Genomic DNA, 26,063 nt, shown 5'->3' on the forward strand with positions numbered 1-26,063 from the left:
CCCGCGCTCGTGTCACTCCAAGTGTTAGCGACGCATCCTGGGACTTGTAGTTCTCATAGTGCGGCCTCCCGGGGCACGTCGCAGCGCGCCCCGCCCCTATCATAGCCCCGCCCCCCGGCATAGCCCCGCCCAGCGTGTTCTTAGTTCGGAATGGGGCATTTCTACCCTAAGAACAATCTTTTTTATTCGGAAATAACGGCCCTTAGCAGAGCAACAGTGCCGCTCGGTAGTCACCGGCGGTAATGCACGTGTAATTCCGTAGCGCCTCCACAGTGCCGCTCGGTGGTCATTGCGGGTAATGCACGTGTAATTCCGTAGCGCCTCCACAGTGCCGCTCGGTGGTCATTGCGGGTAATGCACGTGTAATTCCGTAGCGCCTCCACAGTGCCGCTCGGTGGTCATTGCGGGTAATGCACGTGTAATTCCGTAGCGCCTCCACAGTGCCGCTCGGTGGTCATTGCGGGTAATGCACGTGTAATTCCGAAGCGCCTCCACAGTGCCGCTCGGTGGTCATTGCGGGTAATGCACGTGTAATTCCATCGCCCCCAGCTGCTGTCCCTGCTCCGCACGCCACGTGGCCCCAGTCTTGCCCTTTGACAGCAGGCAAAGTAAGAAGCTCGTTATTTCCAGGCTCCGCGCAGCCCTCTCCCCTCCTGCCCCCGGCCCCCTCATCCCACACACCAGGCTCCGCGCAGCCCTCTCCCCTCCTGCCCATGGCCCCCTCATCCCGCACTCCAGGCTCCGCACAGCCCTCTCCCCTCCTGCCCCCGGCCCCCTCATCCCGCACTCCAGGCTCCGCACAGCCCTCTCCCCTCCTGCCCATGGCCCCCTCATCCCGCACTCCAGGCTCCGCGCAGCCCCCTCCCCTCCTGCTTCCTCACCCCAGCCTGCACCCCGTCCATACTCTTATCCCGGGGCCCTTCCTCTCCCCAGCCTGCACCCCCGTCCATATGCTTATCCCGGGGCCCTTCCTCCCCCCAGCCTGCACCCCCATCCATATTCTTATCCCGGGGCCCTTCCTCACTCCAGTCTGCACGCCCATTCATGGGAGCCATCAGTCCACCTTTTCCCTGCACCACATTCAGTAAAGTGTCTGATCAGGGTATGAGAGCAGCCCTGAGCCTTTGTCTCCACTCAGCAGGTTGCACCACACAGGATATGTGGATGGTCCTGGGCTTTGTACAGCACTCCAGACTGACCCCTGGACACGGCTTCTGGGTCCTAGCCCTTTGCTGTCACTCCTGCCCGAGGGCTTTGCTGGCTCCAGACTGGGTAACAGCTGGGAAACTGGCTGGGCAGTGGGCTGAGAAGATACCGTCCGAGATGGACTTGAGCTGCCTGGACGTGATTCTCGGAACACGTGAAGGGTCCTCAGCGTTCGGCCTTCCCATGGCTCTGTGTGAGTAAGAGGTGCGTGCTTTGAAATCTTCAAGCGTCCTGGCAGTATGTTTCTTCTGAGGCAGAGAGCTTCCTGCTGGGGCACGGAGCCTGGTGGCTTGGGGACTGGTGAAGGGGCAGTAGGCGGTTCAACAGTGCGTGGATAGATATTCAAGGCCTCCGTTCTCTCCGAGTTCCTGGAGTGGCAGCGGGAGGGGGTGGCCGATGGTGGGAGGAGAAGCGATGCCGCGTCCTTGCGGACTGAAAAGCTAAGTTGTTTGTTTGTTTTTTCCCCTCAGCTGTGTTCGGTAGCGAGCGATAAGAAGTCAACCCTCCCGGTGTCCTCCCGTCTGGGGATGGAACGGAAAAGAGAACGGCGAGCTTGGGAGCTTGGTCGAAGCGAGGCGAGAACCGTCCTGCTGGGAGCGGAGCAGCCATCGCTGACCGGGAGATAAGTGTCGGGTCTGGAAATCTCTCGGCTTACGGCCCACTCGGGTCTAGGAAGGGAAGTCACGTTTGCTTAGACAGCGAGTCCGAGCGGAGGTTCCCGAGGTGCTTACTTGGTAGTGGGAGAAACAGGGCTCCCGTTTGTCAGGGGTGCTGGTTTCTCTGGAACACGGTGTCCTTCTCAGCAGACGCTTGGCTCGAGGAGGAAGACACAAGGTGGTAAGGTTTCTGGCTGCCTCGCATGTGTTTCTCTCTTGTTGCTCTCTCGTATTGGCCAATACGTCCTGTCTGTCTGTTTCTGTCTGTGTCTTTGTCCTTGCTCTGCTTCTGCCGTGTCCTTGTACAGCACACTTGCAGGCATTCCAGGTGAGCATCTCCAAGGGTTAAGGGCTCAGGAGCCAACGGGAATTCAGCAGGTTCGCAAGTCGCGCAAGGGAGAGCGGTGGTGCGTCATGGCTGAATGACTTGGTGTTCTTGTAGAGGACCCGATACATAGGCGAGAGGGGGGGAAAGGGCTAAAGGATAGAATTCCCACAGCCACAGACTTTAGTGAGTGAGAGCTAACGCTGGGCTTTTTTGGCCACCCTTGCAGAGGAATCAGTGCGTGGCCGTGGGCGGAGAATAAATCGTCCGAGATGTACTTGAGCTGCCTGGACGTGATTCTCGGAACATGTGAAGGGTCCTCAGCGTTCGGCCTTCCCATGGCTCTGTGTGAGTAAGAGGTGCGTGCTTTGAAATCTTTAAGCGTCCTGGCAGTATGTTTCTTCTGAGGCAGAGAGCTTCCTGCTGGGTCACGGAGCCTGGTGGCTTGGGGACTGGTGAAGGGGCATAGGCAGTTCAACAGAGCGTGGATAGATATTCAAGGCCTCCGTTCTCTCCGCGTTCCTGGAGTGGCAGCGGGAGGGGGTGGCCGATGGTGGGAGGCAGCGGTGCGATGGTGGGAGGAGAAGCGATGCCGCGTCCTTGCGGACTGAAAAGCTAAGTTGTTTGTTTGTTTTTTCCCCTCTGCTGTGTTCGGTAGTGAGCGATAAGAAGTCAACCCTCCCGGTGTCCTCCCGTCTGGGGATGGAACGGAAACGAGAACAGCGAGCTCGGGAGCTTGGTCGAAGCGAGGCGAGAACCGTCCGGCTGGGAGCGGAGCAGCCATCGCTGACAGGGAGATAAGTGTCGGGTTTGGAAATCTCTCGGCTTACGGCGCACTCGGGTCTAGGAAGGGAAGTCAGGTTTGCTTAGACAGCGAGTCCGAGCGGAGGTTCGCGAGGTGATTCCTTGGTAGTGGGAGAAACAGGGCTTCCGTTTGTCAGGAGTGCTGATTTCTCTGGAACACGGTGTCCTTCTCAGCAGACGCTTGGCTCGAGGAGGAAGACGCAAGGCGGTAAGGTTTCCGTCTGCCTCTCATGTGTTTCTCTCTTGTTGCTCTCTCGTATTGGCCAATACGTTCTGTCTGTCTGTTTCTGTCTGTGTCTTTGTCCTTGCTCTGCTTCTGCCGTGTCCTTGTATAGCTCACGTGCAGGCATTCCAGGTGAGCATCTCCACGGGTTAAGGGCTCAGGTGCCAACGGGAATTCTGCAGGTTCGCAAGTCGCGCAAGGGAGAGCGGTGGCGCGTCATGGCTGACTGACTCAGTGTTCTTGTAGAGGGCCCTATACATAGGCGAGGGGCGGGGGGGAAGGGCTAAAGGATAGAATTCCCACAGCCACAGACCTTAGTGAGTGAGAGGTCTCTTCAGTCACGCCGCTCTCGGATCTCGCTGCAGGGAGGGATTCTGGTGCCGCTCTCGGGTCGTGCAGCTTGGGGGTGTCTCTAGCGCTGCTCTCGGGTCTCGCTGCTGGGGGGGAGGGGTCTTTGGGGCCACTCTCAGGTCGTGCTGCTGGGAGGGAGTCTGGCGCCTCTCTCGGGTTATGCTGCTGCGGGGAATCTCTGGTGCCGCTCTCGAGTCGCGCTACTGGGGGGGGTCTCTGGCGCCTCCTTGGGATCATGCTGCTGGGGGGGTCTCTGGCTTCGCTCTCCGGTCGTGCTGCTGGGGGGGGGGTCTCTGTTACCGCTTTCGGGTCGCGCTGTTGGGGGGGTCTCTGGTGCCGCTCTCGGTAGTGGTGCTGGGGGTGGGGTCTCTGTCTCCACTCTCGGGTCGCGCTGCTGGGGGGAGGTCTCTGGCGCCGCTCTCGGGTCGCACTACTGGGGGTGGTCTCTGGAGCCTCCCTCCGGTCATGCTGCAGACGGGGGGTGTCACTGGCCCCGCTATCAGGTGATGCTGCTGCGGGGGGTCTCTGGCACCTCTCTCGGGTTTTGCTGCTGGGTGGGTGTCTGGGGCCGCTCTCGGGTGATGCTGTTCGGGGAGGTCTCTGGCGCCGCTCTCCGGTAGCGGTGCTGGGGGTGGGGTTTCTGTCTCCACTCTCGGGTAATGCTTCTGGGGGGGTCTCCGGCGCCGGTCTCGGGTCGCGCTCCTTGGGGGTGGGGTCTCTGTCGCCACTTTCATCTCATGCTGCTGGGGGGGGTCTCTGGCGCCACTCTCGGGTGATGCTGCTGGGGGGGGCCTCTGGCTCCCATCTCAGGTTGTGCTGCTGGGGGGGGGGGGGAGATCTCTGTCGCCGTTCTCTGGTGATGCTGCTGGGGGGAGGGTCTCTGGCGCCACTCTTGGGTCGCACTGCTGGGGGCGGGTCTGTGGTGCCGCTCTCGGGTCTTGCTGCTGGGGGGGGTCTCTGGCACCGTTTTCGGGTCACTCTGCTGGGGGAGGTCTCTGGCTTCGCTCTCGGGTCACGCTGCTGGGGAGGGTCTCTGGCGCCGCCCTCGGGACTTGCTGCTGGGGGGGGTCTCTGGCGCCGCCCTCGGGTCGCAATGCCGGGGGGGTTCTTTCGCGCTGCTCTCGGGTTTTGCTGCTGGGGGGGGGGTCTCTTGTTTCGCTCTCGGGTCATGCTGCTGGGGGGGGACTTTGCAAGCGGGGCCGGGTACTAAAGGCACCAAGCAGCTGGCGGAATCACTGAGAACAAGGGTCATGGGGTCGGGGGTTGGTTGAGACTCTTTGGACCAGAGGCAGGGGGTCCAGGCTGCCAAATGTGTCGCGGAGAACCTCCATCTATCGGACGCGGCTTCCTCTCCGCGCTTGCAGAACCGAGCAGCTAAAAGTGTTAGAAGCCAAATCAGAGCGGCTCATGTGTGTGTTAGAAACGGCTACGGGGAGCCAATTGCACTGGCACCTGACGCCTTCTTCAGCCCTTTGTTGCTGCATTCTCAGGCTGGCACCTCTCACAACCATTCATTCATCGTCCAAGCACTCTCTCTCTTATGTACATTCCCTAATTAATGTTTCCCATACAGTATTTTGCATAATAATACAAGAGTTGTAGTTACAAAAAGTTACAAAAGTTTCTGGGTGGCATTTCTTAAAACATTCTCTCTCTGAGCGCTGAGTTAGTTACTGTTATAGTTACAATGCTTCACTTTGCGATTAGGGTTAAGTGCTTCACAATGCTTTGAAGAGAACGGTTGTCAATTGTGTAACAGTAAGTTTGAGCGTGCCCTGGCGCACAGCGAGGGGAGCTGTTTCTGGCTACATAGTAGTATATTTTTAACAGTTTGAAGTTACATGACCTAATATTACATTCCTAACCAATTATATTCTAGAGGGGCAAAAATGTTTAGATTTATAATTAAACAATCCTAACAAATAATAATAATAATAATAATTATAAATCTAAACACTTCTCAAGCTTGATAACACTAAATCTAAACACTTTCACAAGAATAAATCTAAACACTTCTATGCTTCTTCTACTTAACAAACTTCTCCTCCTTAGACTTTTAGTTGTGGGGAACAAATTCTGGGGCGTCACTTCCACTTGGGGAATCCTGTTTCATACTTGACTATGTTCTCCCTACACTAAGGCTGGCCGAGAGACTGTCCCAGACTGATCGTAACAGACTGTTCTGTCCGCGAATGGGCTGAGAGTAAAGGGCGTGTTCGGAATCTGTGGCGCCCAATCTGAGGCTGTCCGAGGTGACTCTTAACGGACTGCTCCGTGCGCCAATGGGCGGTGACTCAAGGCGTGTTCTGGGGCTGCTGGCGGCCAATAGGTTGTCCGGGGTGGATTATAACAGACTCTTCTGTCCGCGAATGGGCTGTGACTAAGGGGCGTGTTCTGAATCAGAGGCACCCAATAGGCTGACCCGGCTGCATCTTAACGGACAGCTCTGTCTGCGAATGCGGTGTGACTAGGGGGACTAACCTGCCACTGCTCTCGACCAATAGGCTGTCCGGGGTGGATCTTAATGGACTGCTCTGTCCTCGAATTGTCTGTGACTTAGGGGTGGTTCCTGGCTGTGTGCCAGCCAATGGGCTTTCGGAAGACAGCCTTGGCGGAGGAGAGCGTCGCCCAATGGGCTGTCAGCAAAGGGGATCCTGCCTCTGGTTCGGCCAATGGGCTGCCGCAGGGGGGCGTTGTCTGACTGGGCGGCCGGCGCCGCCATGACAGGAAGGTCCGAGGAGCGCGCGGGGGCGCGAGCGAATCCTGGGTCCGAGTGCGAAGCTCCCCGCCCCCAGCCCGCCCCTTGTTGGTGTCTGGCCCGGGGGAGGAGGGGGCGCGAGGGAAGGTGGGGGAGCGGGCTGGGGGTGGGGTGTCTGGACAGGGGTGAGGTGTAGGAGCAGGCTGGGTGTGAGGGGCCGGGGGGGGCGCTTGGCACTGGGGGGGCAGGAGGGGGTGAGGGGCCGGGGGGGTGCTCGGCACTGGGGGGGCAGGAGGGAGTGGGAGGGGCCGGGGGGGGCCTTGGCACTGGGGGGGGCAGGAGGGGACAGGGCGCGGGAGAGCGCAGGCGCGGGCGGCGCTGGCTGGGCGGGAAACTCCCGGGACGCTCGCGCTGACGAGGCGGGCGGGAAAACGCTGCGGGGGGCGCTGAGGGGCGGAGCCTGGGGGGCGGGGCGGGAGCTGGCAGTGACGTGGAGCCCCCCCCCCCCCGCCTGCTTCTCTCCGGGCCCCAGGCTGGACATCGGCGGGGCGGCCCCTGGCGGAGGTGGGGGGGCGATTTCTGCCCCCCCCCCCGGCGCTGCAGCCTCCCCGGGGAGCAGCGCCCCTGTGACCCCCCCCCACGTGGTGCCGGGGGAACGGGGCTGTGGCCCCCCCTTTGGGGCGCGGGAGCTGACCCGGGCTCCAGTCACGTGGGTGTCTCGGGGAGGGGGGGCTGCGGGCCACCGGGGCGCGGGAGTGTCACGTGCCCCCTCCCCCCGCCGGGGAGCCGCGCGCCCTCGAGGGGTGGTTCCCGCGGGCGGGGCACGCACAGAACGTGTCTCGCACGCGGGGGGGCGGGGCGGCCTGAGCCCCTGCTCCCCGCGCTGCTCGCTGCCTGGGGGCGGGGCCGGGTGCCCGCTGAATCCCCCCTGTGCCCGGGGGGGGGCAGTTCGGCGGGGGGCGATGCTCTGGCCCTGGCTGCCCGCAGTGCTGCCCAGTGCCCGGCTGTGCCTCCTGCAGAGGCCGAGAGCGTCCTGGGTGGGGGGCGTGTGGGGAGAGGGGGGGAGTGGCTGAGAATTGGGGGGCAAACTTAGGGGCTGCACGGGGCGGGGAGGAGTTTGGTGAGGGGGGATCATACTGCATGGGGCGGAGAGGAGTTTGGGGGGAAGCAGACTGCACGGGGCGGGGAGGAGTTTGGTGAGGGGGGATCAGACTGCATGGCGCGGAGAGGAGTTAGGGGGGTAGGGGATCAGACTGCAGGGGGCGGAGAGGAGTTTCGTGGGGGGTAGGAGATCAGACTGCACGGGGGGAGGAGTTTGGGGGGGATCAGACTGCACGGGGCGAGGAGGAGTTTGGGGGGGGATCAGACTGCACGGGGCGGGGAGCAGTTTGGGGGGGATCAGACTGCACGGGGCGAGGAGGAGTTTAGGGGGGGATCAGACTGCACGGGGGTGAGGAGTTTGGGGGGATCAGACTGCATGGGGCGGGGAGGAGTTTGGGGGGGATCAGACTGCACGGGGCGGACAGGAGTTTTGGGGAGCGATCAGACTGCACGGGGCGGAGGGGAGTGTGGGGGGGGATCAGACTGCACGGGGGGGAGAGGAGTTTGGGGGGATCAGACTGCACGGGGGGAGAGGAGTTTGGGGGGGATCAGACTGCACGGAGCGGGGAGGAGTTTGGGGGGATCAGACTGCACGGGGGGGAGGATCAGACTGCACGGAGCGGGGAGGAGTTTGGGGGGGGATCAGACTGCACGGGGCAGGGAGGAGCTTTGGGGGGGATCAGACTGCACGGGGCGGACAGGAGTTTGGGGGGGCGATCAGACTGCACGGGGCGGAGGGGACTGTGGGGGGGATCAGACTGCACGGGGGGGAGAGGAGTTTGGGGGGGATCAGACTGCACGGAGCGGGGAGGAGTTTGGGGGGGGATCGGACTGCACGGGGCGGGGAGGAGTTTGGGGGGATCGGACTGCACGGGGCGGGGAGGAGTTTGGGGGGGATCGGACTGCACGGAGGGAGAGGAGTTTGGGGGGATCGGACTGCACGGGGCGGGGAAGAGTTTGGGGGGATCGGACTGCACGGGGGGAGAGGAGTTTGGGGGGGATCGGACTGCACGGAGGGAGAGGAGTTTGGGGGGATCGGACTGCACGGGGCGGGGAAGAGTTTGGGGGGATCGGACTGCACGGGGCGGGGAGGAGTTTGGGGGGATCAGACTGCATGGAGGGGAGGATCAGACTGCACGGAGCGGGGAGGAGTTTGGGGGGGGATCAGACTGCACGGGGGGGAGGAGTTTGGGGGGATCGGACTGCACGGGGCGGGGAGGAGTTTGGGGGGGATCGGACTGCACGGAGGGAGAGGAGTTTGGGGGGATCGGACTGCACGGGGCGGGGAGGAGTTTGGGGGGGATCAGACTGCACGGGGGGAGAGGAGTTCGGGGGATCGGACTGCACGGGGCGGGGAGGAGTTTGGGGGGATCAGACTGCACGGGGGGGAGGAGTTTGGGGGGATCGGACTGCACGGAGGGAGAGGAGTTTGGGGGGATCGGACTGCACGGGGCGGGGAAGAGTTTGGGGGGATCGGACTGCATGGGGCGGGGAGGAGTTTGGGGGGGATCAGACTGCACGGGGGAGAGGAGTTTGGGGGGATCAGATTGCACGGGGGGGAGGAGTTTGGGGGGGATCGGACTGCACGGGGCGGGGAAGAGTTTGGGGGGATCGGACTGCACGGGGCGGGGAGGAGTTTGGGGGGGATCAGACTGCACGGGGGGAGAGGAGTTTGGGGGGATCAGATTGCACGGGGGGGAAGAGTTTGGGGGGATCGGACTGCACGGGGCGGGGAGGAGTTTGGGGGGATCAGACTGCACGGGGGGGAGGATCAGACTGCACGGAGCGGGGAGGAGTTTGGGGGGATCGGACTGCACGGGGGGGAGGATCAGACTGCACGGAGCGGGGAGGAGTTTGGGGGGGGATCAGACTGCACGGGGCAGGGAGGAGCTTTGGGGGGGATCAGACTGCACGGGGCGGACAGGAGTTTGGGGGGGCGATCAGACTGCACGGGGGGAGAGGAGTTTGGGGGGGATCAGACTGCACGGAGCGGGGAGGAGTTTGGGGGGATCAGACTGCACGGGGGGGAGGATCAGACTGCACGGAGCGGGGAGGAGTTTGGGGGGGGATCAGACTGCACGGGGCAGGGAGGAGCTTTGGGGGGGATCAGACTGCACGGGGCGGACAGGAGTTTGGGGGGGCGATCAGACTGCACGGGGCGGAGGGGAGTGTGGGGGGGATCAGACTGCACGGGGGGGAGAGGAGTTTGGGGGGGATCAGACTGCACGGAGCGGGGAGGAGTTTGGGGGGGGATCAGACTGAACGGGGCGGGGAGGAGTTTGGGGGGAGATCAGACTGCACGGGGCGGGGAGGAGTTTGGGGGGATCGGACTGCACGGGGCGGGGAAGAGTTTGGGGGGGATCGGACTGCACGGGGCGGGGAGGAGTTTGGGGGGGATCGGACTGCACGGAGGGAGAGGAGTTTGGGGGGATCGGACTGCACGGGGCGGGGAGGAGTTTGGGGGGATCGGACTGCATGGGGCGGGGAGGAGTTTGGGGGGGATCAGACTGCACGGGGGGAGAGGAGTTTGGGGGGATCAGATTGCACGGGGGGGAGGAGTTTGGGGGGATCGGACTGCACGGGGGGAGAGGAGTTTGGGGGGGATCGGACTGCACGGGGGGGAGGATCAGACTGCACGGAGCGGGGAGGAGTTTGGGGGGGGATCAGACTGCACGGGGGGGAGGATCAGACTGCACGGGGTGGGAGGAGTTTGGAGGGGGATCAGACTGCACGGGGCGGGGAGGTGTTTGGGGGGGATCGGACTGCACGGGGCGGGGAGGTGTTTGGGGGGGATCATACTGCACGGGGGGAGAGGAGTTTGGGGGGATCGGACTGCACGGGGCGGGGAAGAGTTTGGGGGGATCGGACTGCACGGGGCGGGGAGGAGTTTGGGGGGATCAGACTGCACGGGGGGAGAGGAGTTTGGGGGGATCAGACTGCACGGGGGGGAGGATCAGAGTGCACGGGGCGGAGGGGAAGTTTGGGGGGATCAGACTGCACGGGGGGGAGGAGTTTGAGGGGGGATCAGACTGCACGGGGCGGGGAGGAGTTTGGGGGGATCAGACTGCACGGGGTGGGGAGGAGTTTGGGGGGGAAGGGTTGCCGCGGAGTCTCCTCTCCCGAGTGGGGGCGGGGCATCAGCTGCGGACGCTGCCGTCTCTGAGGCAGGAGCCCCGCCCAGCAATGGGGAGGGGCGGGATGAGGGGGAGTAGGGAAAGTAGCCGCAGTGGCTTGTGGGAAACTGAGTGCCCCTGTCCGCAGCTCCCATCGGCCATTGCAGGGCCAGGGCAGGCCTGGCGCTGTTCGGTTGGGCGGGTGCAGCGGAAGTGACATCACAACGGGGCATTGACCAGGGAGCGACGCGGTTGGTCCCGCGCTCGTGTCACTCCAAGTGTTAGCGACGCATCCTGGGACTTGTAGTTCTCATAGTGCGGCCTCCCGGGGCACGTCGCAGCGCGCCCCGCCCCTATCATAGCCCCGCCCCCCGGCATAGCCCCGCCCAGCGTGTTCTTAGTTCGGAATGGGGCATTTCTACCCTAAGAACAATCTTTTTTATTCGGAAATAACGGCCCTTAGCAGAGCAACAGTGCCGCTCGGTAGTCACCGGCGGTAATGCACGTGTAATTCCGTAGCGCCTCCACAGTGCCGCTCGGTGGTCATTGCGGGTAATGCACGTGTAATTCCGTAGCGCCTCCACAGTGCCGCTCGGTGGTCATTGCGGGTAATGCACGTGTAATTCCGTAGCGCCTCCACAGTGCCGCTCGGTGGTCATTGCGGGTAATGCACGTGTAATTCCGTAGCGCCTCCACAGTGCCGCTCGGTGGTCATTGCGGGTAATGCACGTGTAATTCCGAAGCGCCTCCACAGTGCCGCTCGGTGGTCATTGCGGGTAATGCACGTGTAATTCCATCGCCCCCAGCTGCTGTCCCTGCTCCGCACGCCACGTGGCCCCAGTCTTGCCCTTTGACAGCAGGCAAAGTAAGAAGCTCGTTATTTCCAGGCTCCGCGCAGCCCTCTCCCCTCCTGCCCATGGCCCCCTCATCCCGCACTCCAGGCTCCGCACAGCCCTCTCCCCTCCTGCCCCCGGCCCCCTCATCCCGCACTCCAGGCTCCGCACAGCCCTCTCCCCTCCTGCCCATGGCCCCCTCATCCCGCACTCCAGGCTCCGCGCAGCCCCCTCCCCTCCTGCTTCCTCACCCCAGCCTGCACCCCGTCCATACTCTTATCCCGGGGCCCTTCCTCTCCCCAGCCTGCACCCCCGTCCATATGCTTATCCCGGGGCCCTTCCTCCCCCCAGCCTGCACCCCCATCCATATTCTTATCCCGGGGCCCTTCCTCACTCCAGTCTGCACGCCCATTCATGGGAGCCATCAGTCCACCTTTTCCCTGCACCACATTCAGTAAAGTGTCTGATCAGGGTATGAGAGCAGCCCTGAGCCTTTGTCTCCACTCAGCAGGTTGCACCACACAGGATATGTGGATGGTCCTGGGCTTTGTACAGCACTCCAGACTGACCCCTGGACACGGCTTCTGGGTCCTAGCCCTTTGCTGTCACTCCTGCCCGAGGGCTTTGCTGGCTCCAGACTGGGTAACAGCTGGGAAACTGGCTGGGCAGTGGGCTGAGAAGATACCGTCCGAGATGGACTTGAGCTGCCTGGACGTGATTCTCGGAACACGTGAAGGGTCCTCAGCGTTCGGCCTTCCCATGGCTCTGTGTGAGTAAGAGGTGCGTGCTTTGAAATCTTCAAGCGTCCTGGCAGTATGTTTCTTCTGAGGCAGAGAGCTTCCTGCTGGGGCACGGAGCCTGGTGGCTTGGGGACTGGTGAAGGGGCAGTAGGCGGTTCAACAGTGCGTGGATAGATATTCAAGGCCTCCGTTCTCTCCGAGTTCCTGGAGTGGCAGCGGGAGGGGGTGGCCGATGGTGGGAGGAGAAGCGATGCCGCGTCCTTGCGGACTGAAAAGCTAAGTTGTTTGTTTGTTTTTTCCCCTCAGCTGTGTTCGGTAGCGAGCGATAAGAAGTCAACCCTCCCGGTGTCCTCCCGTCTGGGGATGGAACGGAAAAGAGAACGGCGAGCTTGGGAGCTTGGTCGAAGCGAGGCGAGAACCGTCCTGCTGGGAGCGGAGCAGCCATCGCTGACCGGGAGATAAGTGTCGGGTCTGGAAATCTCTCGGCTTACGGCCCACTCGGGTCTAGGAAGGGAAGTCACGTTTGCTTAGACAGCGAGTCCGAGCGGAGGTTCCCGAGGTGCTTACTTGGTAGTGGGAGAAACAGGGCTCCCGTTTGTCAGGGGTGCTGGTTTCTCTGGAACACGGTGTCCTTCTCAGCAGACGCTTGGCTCGAGGAGGAAGACGCAAGGTGGTAAGGTTTCTGGCTGCCTCGCATGTGTTTCTCTCTTGTTGCTCTCTCGTATTGGCCAATACGTCCTGTCTGTCTGTTTCTGTCTGTGTCTTTGTCCTTGCTCTGCTTCTGCCGTGTCCTTGTACAGCACACTTGCAGGCATTCCAGGTGAGCATCTCCAAGGGTTAAGGGCTCAGGAGCCAACGGGAATTCAGCAGGTTCGCAAGTCGCGCAAGGGAGAGCGGTGGTGCGTCATGGCTGAATGACTCGGTGTTCTTGTAGAGGACCCGATACATAGGCGAGAGGGGGGGAAAGGGCTAAAGGATAGAATTCCCACAGCCACAGACTTTAGTGAGTGAGAGCTAACGCTGGGCTTTTTTGGCCACCCTTGCAGAGGAATCAGTGCGTGGCCGTGGGCGGAGAATAAATCGTCCGAGATGTACTTGAGCTGCCTGGACGTGATTCTCGGAACATGTGAAGGGTCCTCAGCGTTCGGCCTTCCCATGGCTCTGTGTGAGTAAGAGGTGCGTGCTTTGAAATCTTTAAGCGTCCTGGCAGTATGTTTCTTCTGAGGCAGAGAGCTTCCTGCTGGGTCACGGAGCCTGGTGGCTTGGGGACTGGTGAAGGGGCATAGGCAGTTCAACAGAGCGTGGATAGATATTCAAGGCCTCCGTTCTCTCCGCGTTCCTGGAGTGGCAGCGGGAGGGGGTGGCCGATGGTGGGAGGCAGCGGTGCGATGGTGGGAGGAGAAGCGATGCCGCGTCCTTGCGGACTGAAAAGCTAAGTTGTTTGTTTGTTTTTTCCCCTCTGCTGTGTTCGGTAGTGAGCGATAAGAAGTCAACCCTCCCGGTGTCCTCCCGTCTGGGGATGGAACGGAAACGAGAACAGCGAGCTCGGGAGCTTGGTCGAAGCGAGGCGAGAACCGTCCGGCTGGGAGCGGAGCAGCCATCGCTGACAGGGAGATAAGTGTCGGGTTTGGAAATCTCTCGGCTTACGGCGCACTCGGGTCTAGGAAGGGAAGTCAGGTTTGCTTAGACAGCGAGTCCGAGCGGAGGTTCGCGAGGTGATTCCTTGGTAGTGGGAGAAACAGGGCTTCCGTTTGTCAGGAGTGCTGATTTCTCTGGAACACGGTGTCCTTCTCAGCAGACGCTTGGCTCGAGGAGGAAGACGCAAGGCGGTAAGGTTTCCGTCTGCCTCTCATGTGTTTCTCTCTTGTTGCTCTCTCGTATTGGCCAATACGTTCTGTCTGTCTGTTTCTGTCTGTGTCTTTGTCCTTGCTCTGCTTCTGCCGTGTCCTTGTATAGCTCACGTGCAGGCATTCCAGGTGAGCATCTCCACGGGTTAAGGGCTCAGGTGCCAACGGGAATTCTGCAGGTTCGCAAGTCGCGCAAGGGAGAGCGGTGGCGCGTCATGGCTGACTGACTCAGTGTTCTTGTAGAGGGCCCTATACATAGGCGAGGGGCGGGGGGGAAGGGCTAAAGGATAGAATTCCCACAGCCACAGACCTTAGTGAGTGAGAGGTCTCTTCAGTCACGCCGCTCTCGGATCTCGCTGCAGGGAGGGATTCTGGTGCCGCTCTCGGGTCGTGCAGCTTGGGGGTGTCTCTAGCGCTGCTCTCGGGTCTCGCTGCTGGGGGGGAGGGGTCTTTGGGGCCACTCTCAGGTCGTGCTGCTGGGAGGGAGTCTGGCGCCTCTCTCGGGTTATGCTGCTGCGGGGAATCTCTGGTGCCGCTCTCGAGTCGCGCTACTGGGGGGGGTCTCTGGCGCCTCCTTGGGATCATGCTGCTGGGGGGGTCTCTGGCTTCGCTCTCCGGTCGTGCTGCTGGGGGGGGGGTCTCTGTTACCGCTTTCGGGTCGCGCTGTTGGGGGGGTCTCTGGTGCCGCTCTCGGTAGTGGTGCTGGGGGTGGGGTCTCTGTCTCCACTCTCGGGTCGCGCTGCTGGGGGGAGGTCTCTGGCGCCGCTCTCGGGTCGCACTACTGGGGGTGGTCTCTGGAGCCTCCCTCCGGTCATGCTGCAGACGGGGGGTGTCACTGGCCCCGCTATCAGGTGATGCTGCTGCGGGGGGTCTCTGGCACCTCTCTCGGGTTTTGCTGCTGGGTGGGTGTCTGGGGCCGCTCTCGGGTGATGCTGTTCGGGGAGGTCTCTGGCGCCGCTCTCCGGTAGCGGTGCTGGGGGTGGGGTTTCTGTCTCCACTCTCGGGTAATGCTTCTGGGGGGGTCTCCGGCGCCGGTCTCGGGTCGCGCTCCTTGGGGGTGGGGTCTCTGTCGCCACTTTCATCTCATGCTGCTGGGGGGGGTCTCTGGCGCCACTCTCGGGTGATGCTGCTGGGGGGGGCCTCTGGCTCCCATCTCAGGTTGTGCTGCTGGGGGGGGGGGAGATCTCTGTCGCCGTTCTCTGGTGATGCTGCTGGGGGGAGGGTCTCTGGCGCCACTCTTGGGTCGCACTGCTGGGGGCGGGTCTGTGGTGCCGCTCTCGGGTCTTGCTGCTGGGGGGGGTCTCTGGCACCGTTTTCGGGTCACTCTGCTGGGGGAGGTCTCTGGCTTCGCTCTCGGGTCACGCTGCTGGGGAGGGTCTCTGGCGCCGCCCTCGGGACTTGCTGCTGGGGGGGGTCTCTGGCGCCGCCCTCGGGTCGCAATGCCGGGGGGGTTCTTTCGCGCTGCTCTCGGGTTTTGCTGCTGGGGGGGGGGTCTCTTGTTTCGCTCTCGGGTCATGCTGCTGGGGGGGGGACTTTGCAAGCGGGGCCGGGTACTAAAGGCACCAAGCAGCTGGCGGAATCACTGAGAACAAGGGTCATGGGGTCGGGGGTTGGTTGAGACTCTTTGGACCAGAGGCAGGGGGTCCAGGCTGCCAAATGTGTCGCGGAGAACCTCCATCTATCGGACGCGGCTTCCTCTCCGCGCTTGCAGAACCGAGCAGCTAAAAGTGTTAGAAGCCAAATCAGAGCGGCTCATGTGTGTGTTAGAAACGGCTACGGGGAGCCAATTGCACTGGCACCTGACGCCTTCTTCAGCCCTTTGTTGCTGCATTCTCAGGCTGGCACCTCTCACAACCATTCATTCATCGTCCAAGCACTCTCTCTCTTATGTACATTCCCTAATTAATGTTTCCCATACAGTATTTTGCATAATAATACAAGAGTTGTAGTTACAAAAAGTTACAAAAGTTTCTGGGTGGCATTTCTTAAAACATTCTCTCTCTGAGCGCTGAGTTAGTTACTGTTATAGTTACAATGCTTCACTTTGCGATTAGGGTTAAGTGCTTCACAATGCTTTGAAGAGAACGGTTGTCAATTGTGTAACAGTAAGTTTGAGCGTGCCCTGGCGCACAGCGAGGGGAGCTGTTTCTGGCTACATAGTAGTATATTTTTAACAGTTTGAAGTTACATGACCTAATATTACATTCCTAACCAATTATATTCTAGAGGGGCAAAAATGTTTAGATTTATAATTAAACAATCCTAACAAATAATAATAATAATAATAATTATAAATCTAAACACTTCTCAAGCTTGATAACACTAAATCTAAACACTTTCACAAGAATAAATCTAAACACTTCTATGCTTCTTCTACTTAACAAACTTCTCCTCCTTAGACTTTTAGTTGTGGGGAACAAATTCTGGGGCGTCACTTCCACTTGGGGAATCCTGTTTCATACTTGACTATGTTCTCCCTACACTAAGGCTGGCCGAGAGACTGTCCCAGACTGATCGTAACAGACTGTTCTGTCCGCGAATGGGCTGAGAGTAAAGGGCGTGTTCGGAATCTGTGGCGCCCAATCTGAGGCTGTCCGAGGTGACTCTTAACGGACTGCTCCGTGCGCCAATGGGCGGTGACTCAAGGCGTGTTCTGGGGCTGCTGGCGGCCAATAGGTTGTCCGGGGTGGATTATAACAGACTCTTCTGTCCGCGAATGGGCTGTGACTAAGGGGCGTGTTCTGAATCAGAGGCACCCAATAGGCTGACCCGGCTGCATCTTAACGGACAGCTCTGTCTGCGAATGCGGTGTGACTAGGGGGACTAACCTGCCACTGCTCTCGACCAATAGGCTGTCCGGGGTGGATCTTAATGGACTGCTCTGTCCTCGAATTGTCTGTGACTTAGGGGTGGTTCCTGGCTGTGTGCCAGCCAATGGGCTTTCGGAAGACAGCCTTGGCGGAGGAGAGCGTCGCCCAATGGGCTGTCAGCAAAGGGGATCCTGCCTCTGGTTCGGCCAATGGGCTGCCGCAGGGGGGCGTTGTCTGACTGGGCGGCCGGCGCCGCCATGACAGGAAGGTCCGAGGAGCGCGCGGGGGCGCGAGCGAATCCTGGGTCCGAGTGCGAAGCTCCCCGCCCCCAGCCCGCCCCTTGTTGGTGTCTGGCCCGGGGGAGGAGGGGGCGCGAGGGAAGGTGGGGGAGCGGGCTGGGGGTGGGGTGTCTGGACAGGGGTGAGGTGTAGGAGCAGGCTGGGTGTGAGGGGCCGGGGGGGGCGCTTGGCACTGGGGGGGCAGGAGGGGGTGAGGGGCCGGGGGGGTGCTCGGCACTGGGGGGGCAGGAGGGAGTGGGAGGGGCCGGGGGGGGCCTTGGCACTGGGGGGGGCAGGAGGGGACAGGGCGCGGGAGAGCGCAGGCGCGGGCGGCGCTGGCTGGGCGGGAAACTCCCGGGACGCTCGCGCTGACGAGGCGGGCGGGAAAACGCTGCGGGGGGCGCTGAGGGGCGGAGCCTGGGGGGCGGGGCGGGAGCTGGCAGTGACGTGGAGCCCCCCCCCCCCGCCTGCTTCTCTCCGGGCCCCAGGCTGGACATCGGCGGGGCGGCCCCTGGCGGAGGTGGGGGGGCGATTTCTGCCCCCCCCCCCGGCGCTGCAGCCTCCCCGGGGAGCAGCGCCCCTGTGACCCCCCCCCACGTGGTGCCGGGGGAACGGGGCTGTGGCCCCCCCTTTGGGGCGCGGGAGCTGACCCGGGCTCCAGTCACGTGGGTGTCTCGGGGAGGGGGGGCTGCGGGCCACCGGGGCGCGGGAGTGTCACGTGCCCCCTCCCCCCGCCGGGGAGCCGCGCGCCCTCGAGGGGTGGTTCCCGCGGGCGGGGCACGCACAGAACGTGTCCCGCACGCGGGGGGGCGGGGCGGCCTGAGCCCTGCTCCCCGCGCTGCTCGCTGCCTGGGGGCGGGGCCGGGTGCCCGCTGAATCCCCCCTGTGCCCGGGGGGGGGCAGTTCGGCGGGGGGCGATGCTCTGGCCCTGGCTGCCCGCAGTGCTGCCCAGTGCCCGGCTGTGCCTCCTGCAGAGGCCGAGAGCGTCCTGGGTGGGGGGCGTGTGGGGAGAGGGGGGGAGTGGCTGAGAATTGGGGGGCAAACTTAGGGGCTGCACGGGGCGGGGAGGAGTTTGGTGAGGGGGGATCATACTGCATGGGGCGGAGAGGAGTTTGGGGGGAAGCAGACTGCACGGGGCGGGGAGGAGTTTGGTGAGGGGGGATCAGACTGCATGGCGCGGAGAGGAGTTAGGGGGGTAGGGGATCAGACTGCAGGGGGCGGAGAGGAGTTTCGTGGGGGGTAGGAGATCAGACTGCACGGGGGGAGGAGTTTGGGGGGGATCAGACTGCACGGGGCGAGGAGGAGTTTGGGGGGGGATCAGACTGCACGGGGCGGGGAGCAGTTTGGGGGGGATCAGACTGCACGGGGCGAGGAGGAGTTTAGGGGGGGATCAGACTGCACGGGGGTGAGGAGTTTGGGGGGATCAGACTGCATGGGGCGGGGAGGAGTTTGGGGGGGATCAGACTGCACGGGGCGGACAGGAGTTTTGGGGAGCGATCAGACTGCACGGGGCGGAGGGGAGTGTGGGGGGGGATCAGACTGCACGGGGGGGAGAGGAGTTTGGGGGGATCAGACTGCACGGGGGGAGAGGAGTTTGGGGGGGATCAGACTGCACGGAGCGGGGAGGAGTTTGGGGGGATCAGACTGCACGGGGGGGAGGATCAGACTGCACGGAGCGGGGAGGAGTTTGGGGGGGGATCAGACTGCACGGGGCAGGGAGGAGCTTTGGGGGGGATCAGACTGCACGGGGCGGACAGGAGTTTGGGGGGGCGATCAGACTGCACGGGGGGGAGAGGAGTTTGGGGGGGATCAGACTGCACGGAGCGGGGAGGAGTTTGGGGGGGGATCAGACTGCACGGGGCGGGGAGGAGTTTTGGGGGAGATCGGACTGCACGGGGCGGGGAGGAGTTTGGGGGGATCGGACTGCACGGGGCGGGGAGGAGTTTGGGGGGGATCGGACTGCACGGAGGGAGAGGAGTTTGGGGGGATCGGACTGCACGGGGCGGGGAAGAGTTTGGGGGGATCGGACTGCACGGGGGGGAGGAGTTTGGGGGGATCGGACTGCACGGGGGGAGAGGAGTTTGGGGGGGATCGGACTGCACGGAGGGAGAGGAGTTTGGGGGGATCGGACTGCACGGGGCGGGGAAGAGTTTGGGGGGATCGGACTGCACGGGGCGGGGAGGAGTTTGGGGGGATCAGACTGCATGGAGGGGAGGATCAGACTGCACGGAGCGGGGAGGAGTTTGGGGGGGGATCAGACTGCACGGGGGGGAGGAGTTTGGGGGGATCGGACTGCACGGGGCGGGGAGGAGTTTGGGGGGGATCGGACTGCACGGAGGGAGAGGAGTTTGGGGGGATCGGACTGCACGGGGCGGGGAGGAGTTTGGGGGGGATCAGACTGCACGGGGGGAGAGGAGTTCGGGGGGATCGGACTGCACGGGGCGGGGAGGAGTTTGGGGGGATCAGACTGCACGGGGGGGAGGAGTTTGGGGGGATCGGACTGCACGGAGGGAGAGGAGTTTGGGGGGATCGGACTGCACGGGGCGGGGAAGAGTTTGGGGGGATCGGACTGCATGGGGCGGGGAGGAGTTTGGGGGGGATCAGACTGCACGGGGGAGAGGAGTTTGGGGGGATCAGATTGCACGGGGGGGAGGAGTTTGGGGGGGATTGGACTGCACGGGGCGGGGAAGAGTTTGGGGGGATCGGACTGCACGGGGCGGGGAGGAGTTTGGGGGGGATCAGACTGCACGGGGGGAGAGGAGTTTGGGGGGATCAGATTGCACGGGGGGGAAGAGTTTGGGGGGATCGGACTGCACGGGGCGGGGAGGAGTTTGGGGGGATCAGACTGCACGGGGGGGAGGATCAGACTGCACGGAGCGGGGAGGAGTTTGGGGGGATCAGACTGCACGGGGGGGAGGATCAGACTGCACGGAGCGGGGAGGAGTTTGGGGGGGGATCAGACTGCACGGGGCAGGGAGGAGCTTTGGGGGGGATCAGACTGCACGGGGCGGACAGGAGTTTGGGGGGGCGATCAGACTGCACGGGGCGGAGGGGAGTGTGGGGGGGATCAGACTGCACGGGGGGGAGAGGAGTTTGGGGGGGATCAGACTGCACGGAGCGGGGAGGAGTTTGGGGGGGGATCAGACTGAACGGGGCGGGGAGGAGTTTGGGGGGAGATCAGACTGCACGGGGCGGGGAGGAGTTTGGGGGGATCGGACTGCACGGGGCGGGGAAGAGTTTGGGGGGGATCGGACTGCACGGGGCGGGGAGGAGTTTGGGGGGGATCGGACTGCACGGAGGGAGAGGAGTTTGGGGGGATCGGACTGCACGGGGCGGGGAAGAGTTTGGGGGGATCGGACTGCACGGGGCGGGGAGGAGTTTGGGGGGATCGGACTGCATGGGGCGGGGAGGAGTTTGGGGGGGATCAGACTGCACGGGGGGAGAGGAGTTTGGGGGGATCAGATTGCACGGGGGGGAGGAGTTTGGGGGGATCGGACTGCACGGGGGGAGAGGAGTTTGGGGGGGATCGGACTGCACGGGGGGGAGGATCAGACTGCACGGAGCGGGGAGGAGTTTGGGGGGGGATCAGACTGCACGGGGGGGAGGATCAGACTGCACGGGGGGGGAGGAGTTTGGAGGGGGATCAGACTGCACGGGGCGGGGAGGTGTTTGGGGGGGATCGGACTGCACGGGGCGGGGAGGTGTTTGGGGGGGATCATACTGCACGGGGGGAGAGGAGTTTGGGGGGATCGGACTGCACGGGGCGGGGAAGAGTTTGGGGGGATCGGACTGCACGGGGCGGGGAAGAGTTTGGGGGGATCGGACTGCACGGGGCGGGGAGGAGTTTGGGGGGATCAGACTGCACGGGGGGAGAGGAGTTTGGGGGGATCAGACTGCACGGGGGGGAGGATCAGAGTGCACGGGGCGGAGGGGAAGTTTGGGGGGATCAGACTGCACGGGGGGGGAGGAGTTTGAGGGGGGATCAGACTGCACGGGGCGGGGAGGAGTTTGGGGGGATCAGACTGCACGGGGTGGGGAGGAGTTTGGGGGGGAAGGGTTGCCGCGGAGTCTCCTCTCCCGAGTGGGGGCGGGGCATCAGCTGCGGACGCTGCCGTCTCTGAGGCAGGAGCCCCGCCCAGCAATGGGGAGGGGCGGGATGAGGGGGAGTAGGGAAAGTAGCCGCAGTGGCTTGTGGGAAACTGAGTGCCCCTGTCCGCAGCTCCCATCGGCCATTGCAGGGCCAGGGCAGGCCTGGCGCTGTTCGGTTGGGCGGGTGCAGCGGAAGTGACATCACAACGGGGCATTGACCAGGGAGCGACGCGGTTGGTCCCGCGCTCGTGTCACTCCAAGTGTTAGCGACGCATCCTGGGACTTGTAGTTCTCATAGTGCGGCCTCCCGGGGCACGTCGCAGCGCGCCCCGCCCCTATCATAGCCCCGCCCCCCGGCATAGCCCCGCCCAGCGTGTTCTTAGTTCGGAATGGGGCATTTCTACCCTAAGAACAATCTTTTTTATTCGGAAATAACGGCCCTTAGCAGAGCAACAGTGCCGCTCGGTAGTCACCGGCGGTAATGCACGTGTAATTCCGTAGCGCCTCCACAGTGCCGCTCGGTGGTCATTGCGGGTAATGCACGTGTAATTCCGTAGCGCCTCCACAGTGCCGCTCGGTGGTCATTGCGGGTAATGCACGTGTAATTCCGTAGCGCCTCCACAGTGCCGCTCGGTGGTCATTGCGGGTAATGCACGTGTAATTCCGTAGCGCCTCCACAGTGCCGCTCGGTGGTCATTGCGGGTAATGCACGTGTAATTCCGAAGCGCCTCCACAGTGCCGCTCGGTGGTCATTGCGGGTAATGCACGTGTAATTCCATCGCCCCCAGCTGCTGTCCCTGCTCCGCACGCCACGTGGCCCCAGTCTTGCCCTTTGACAGCAGGCAAAGTAAGAAGCTCGTTATTTCCAGGCTCCGCGCAGCCCTCTCCCCTCCTGCCCCCGGCCCCCTCATCCCACACACCAGGCTCCGCGCAGCCCTCTCCCCTCCTGCCCATGGCCCCCTCATCCCGCACTCCAGGCTCCGCACAGCCCTCTCCCCTCCTGCCCCCGGCCCCCTCATCCCGCACTCCAGGCTCCGCACAGCCCTCTCCCCTCCTGCCCATGGCCCCCTCATCCCGCACTCCAGGCTCCGCGCAGCCCCCTCCCCTCCTGCTTCCTCACCCCAGCCTGCACCCCGTCCATACTCTTATCCCGGGGCCCTTCCTCTCCCCAGCCTGCACCCCCGTCCATATGCTTATCCCGGGGCCCTTCCTCCCCCCAGCCTGCACCCCCATCCATATTCTTATCCCGGGGCCCTTCCTCACTCCAGTCTGCACGCCCATTCATGGGAGCCATCAGTCCACCTTTTCCCTGCACCACATTCAGTAAAGTGTCTGATCAGGGTATGAGAGCAGCCCTGAGCCTTTGTCTCCACTCAGCAGGTTGCACCACACAGGATATGTGGATGGTCCTGGGCTTTGTACAGCACTCCAGACTGACCCCTGGACACGGCTTCTGGGTCCTAGCCCTTTGCTGTCACTCCTGCCCGAGGGCTTTGCTGGCTCCAGACTGGGTAACAGCTGGGAAACTGGCTGGGCAGTGGGCTGAGAAGATACCGTCCGAGATGGACTTGAGCTGCCTGGACGTGATTCTCGGAACACGTGAAGGGTCCTCAGCGTTCGGCCTTCCCATGGCTCTGTGTGAGTAAGAGGTGCGTGCTTTGAAATCTTCAAGCGTCCTGGCAGTATGTTTCTTCTGAGGCAGAGAGCTTCCTGCTGGGGCACGGAGCCTGGTGGCTTGGGGACTGGTGAAGGGGCAGTAGGCGGTTCAACAGTGCGTGGATAGATATTCAAGGCCTCCGTTCTCTCCGAGTTCCTGGAGTGGCAGCGGGAGGGGGTGGCCGATGGTGGGAGGAGAAGCGATGCCGCGTCCTTGCGGACTGAAAAGCTAAGTTGTTTGTTTGTTTTTTCCCCTCAGCTGTGTTCGGTAGCGAGCGATAAGAAGTCAACCCTCCCGGTGTCCTCCCGTCTGGGGATGGAACGGAAAAGAGAACGGCGAGCTTGGGAGCTTGGTCGAAGCGAGGCGAGAACCGTCCTGCTGGGAGCGGAGCAGCCATCGCTGACCGGGAGATAAGTGTCGGGTCTGGAAATCTCTCGGCTTACGGCCCACTCGGGTCTAGGAAGGGAAGTCACGTTTGCTTAGACAGCGAGTCCGAGCGGAGGTTCCCGAGGTGCTTACTTGGTAGTGGGAGAAACAGGGCTCCCGTTTGTCAGGGGTGCTGGTTTCTCTGGAACACGGTGTCCTTCTCAGCAGACGCTTGGCTCGAGGAGGAAGACACAAGGTGGTAAGGTTTCTGGCTGCCTCGCATGTGTTTCTCTCTTGTTGCTCTCTCGTATTGGCCAATACGTCCTGTCTGTCTGTTTCTGTCTGTGTCTTTGTCCTTGCTCTGCTTCTGCCGTGTCCTTGTACAGCACACTTGCAGGCATTCCAGGTGAGCATCTCCAAGGGTTAAGGGCTCAGGAGCCAACGGGAATTCAGCAGGTTCGCAAGTCGCGCAAGGGAGAGCGGTGGTGCGTCATGGCTGAATGACTTGGTGTTCTTGTAGAGGACCCGATACATAGGCGAGAGGGGGGGAAAGGGCTAAAGGATAGAATTCCCACAGCCACAGACTTTAGTGAGTGAGAGCTAACGCTGGGCTTTTTTGGCCACCCTTGCAGAGGAATCAGTGCGTGGCCGTGGGCGGAGAATAAATCGTCCGAGATGTACTTGAGCTGCCTGGACGTGATTCTCGGAACATGTGAAGGGTCCTCAGCGTTCGGCCTTCCCATGGCTCTGTGTGAGTAAGAGGTGCGTGCTTTGAAATCTTTAAGCGTCCTGGCAGTATGTTTCTTCTGAGGCAGAGAGCTTCCTGCTGGGTCACGGAGCCTGGTGGCTTGGGGACTGGTGAAGGGGCATAGGCAGTTCAACAGAGCGTGGATAGATATTCAAGGCCTCCGTTCTCTCCGCGTTCCTGGAGTGGCAGCGGGAGGGGGTGGCCGATGGTGGGAGGCAGCGGTGCGATGGTGGGAGGAGAAGCGATGCCGCGTCCTTGCGGACTGAAAAGCTAAGTTGTTTGTTTGTTTTTTCCCCTCTGCTGTGTTCGGTAGTGAGCGATAAGAAGTCAACCCTCCCGGTGTCCTCCCGTCTGGGGATGGAACGGAAACGAGAACAGCGAGCTCGGGAGCTTGGTCGAAGCGAGGCGAGAACCGTCCGGCTGGGAGCGGAGCAGCCATCGCTGACAGGGAGATAAGTGTCGGGTTTGGAAATCTCTCGGCTTACGGCGCACTCGGGTCTAGGAAGGGAAGTCAGGTTTGCTTAGACAGCGAGTCCGAGCGGAGGTTCGCGAGGTGATTCCTTGGTAGTGGGAGAAACAGGGCTTCCGTTTGTCAGGAGTGCTGATTTCTCTGGAACACGGTGTCCTTCTCAGCAGACGCTTGGCTCGAGGAGGAAGACGCAAGGCGGTAAGGTTTCCGTCTGCCTCTCATGTGTTTCTCTCTTGTTGCTCTCTCGTATTGGCCAATACGTTCTGTCTGTCTGTTTCTGTCTGTGTCTTTGTCCTTGCTCTGCTTCTGCCGTGTCCTTGTATAGCTCACGTGCAGGCATTCCAGGTGAGCATCTCCACGGGTTAAGGGCTCAGGTGCCAACGGGAATTCTGCAGGTTCGCAAGTCGCGCAAGGGAGAGCGGTGGCGCGTCATGGCTGACTGACTCAGTGTTCTTGTAGAGGGCCCTATACATAGGCGAGGGGCGGGGGGGAAGGGCTAAAGGATAGAATTCCCACAGCCACAGACCTTAGTGAGTGAGAGGTCTCTTCAGTCACGCCGCTCTCGGATCTCGCTGCAGGGAGGGATTCTGGTGCCGCTCTCGGGTCGTGCAGCTTGGGGGTGTCTCTAGCGCTGCTCTCGGGTCTCGCTGCTGGGGGGGAGGGGTCTTTGGGGCCACTCTCAGGTCGTGCTGCTGGGAGGGAGTCTGGCGCCTCTCTCGGGTTATGCTGCTGCGGGGAATCTCTGGTGCCGCTCTCGAGTCGCGCTACTGGGGGGGGTCTCTGGCGCCTCCTTGGGATCATGCTGCTGGGGGGGTCTCTGGCTTCGCTCTCCGGTCGTGCTGCTGGGGGGGGGGTCTCTGTTACCGCTTTCGGGTCGCGCTGTTGGGGGGGTCTCTGGTGCCGCTCTCGGTAGTGGTGCTGGGGGTGGGGTCTCTGTCTCCACTCTCGGGTCGCGCTGCTGGGGGGAGGTCTCTGGCGCCGCTCTCGGGTCGCACTACTGGGGGTGGTCTCTGGAGCCTCCCTCCGGTCATGCTGCAGACGGGGGGTGTCACTGGCCCCGCTATCAGGTGATGCTGCTGCGGGGGGTCTCTGGCACCTCTCTCGGGTTTTGCTGCTGGGTGGGTGTCTGGGGCCGCTCTCGGGTGATGCTGTTCGGGGAGGTCTCTGGCGCCGCTCTCCGGTAGCGGTGCTGGGGGTGGGGTTTCTGTCTCCACTCTCGGGTAATGCTTCTGGGGGGGTCTCCGGCGCCGGTCTCGGGTCGCGCTCCTTGGGGGTGGGGTCTCTGTCGCCACTTTCATCTCATGCTGCTGGGGGGGGTCTCTGGCGCCACTCTCGGGTGATGCTGCTGGGGGGGGCCTCTGGCTCCCATCTCAGGTTGTGCTGCTGGGGGGGGGGGGGAGATCTCTGTCGCCGTTCTCTGGTGATGCTGCTGGGGGGAGGGTCTCTGGCGCCACTCTTGGGTCGCACTGCTGGGGGCGGGTCTGTGGTGCCGCTCTCGGGTCTTGCTGCTGGGGGGGGTCTCTGGCACCGTTTTCGGGTCACTCTGCTGGGGGAGGTCTCTGGCTTCGCTCTCGGGTCACGCTGCTGGGGAGGGTCTCTGGCGCCGCCCTCGGGACTTGCTGCTGGGGGGGGTCTCTGGCGCCGCCCTCGGGTCGCAATGCCGGGGGGGTTCTTTCGCGCTGCTCTCGGGTTTTGCTGCTGGGGGGGGGGTCTCTTGTTTCGCTCTCGGGTCATGCTGCTGGGGGGGGA

This window comes from Pelodiscus sinensis, chromosome 10 (genome assembly GCF_052426305.1).
Source record: "Pelodiscus sinensis isolate ZL-2025 chromosome 10, ASM5242630v1, whole genome shotgun sequence".
Classification (NCBI taxonomy): domain Eukaryota; kingdom Metazoa; phylum Chordata; order Testudines; family Trionychidae; genus Pelodiscus; species Pelodiscus sinensis.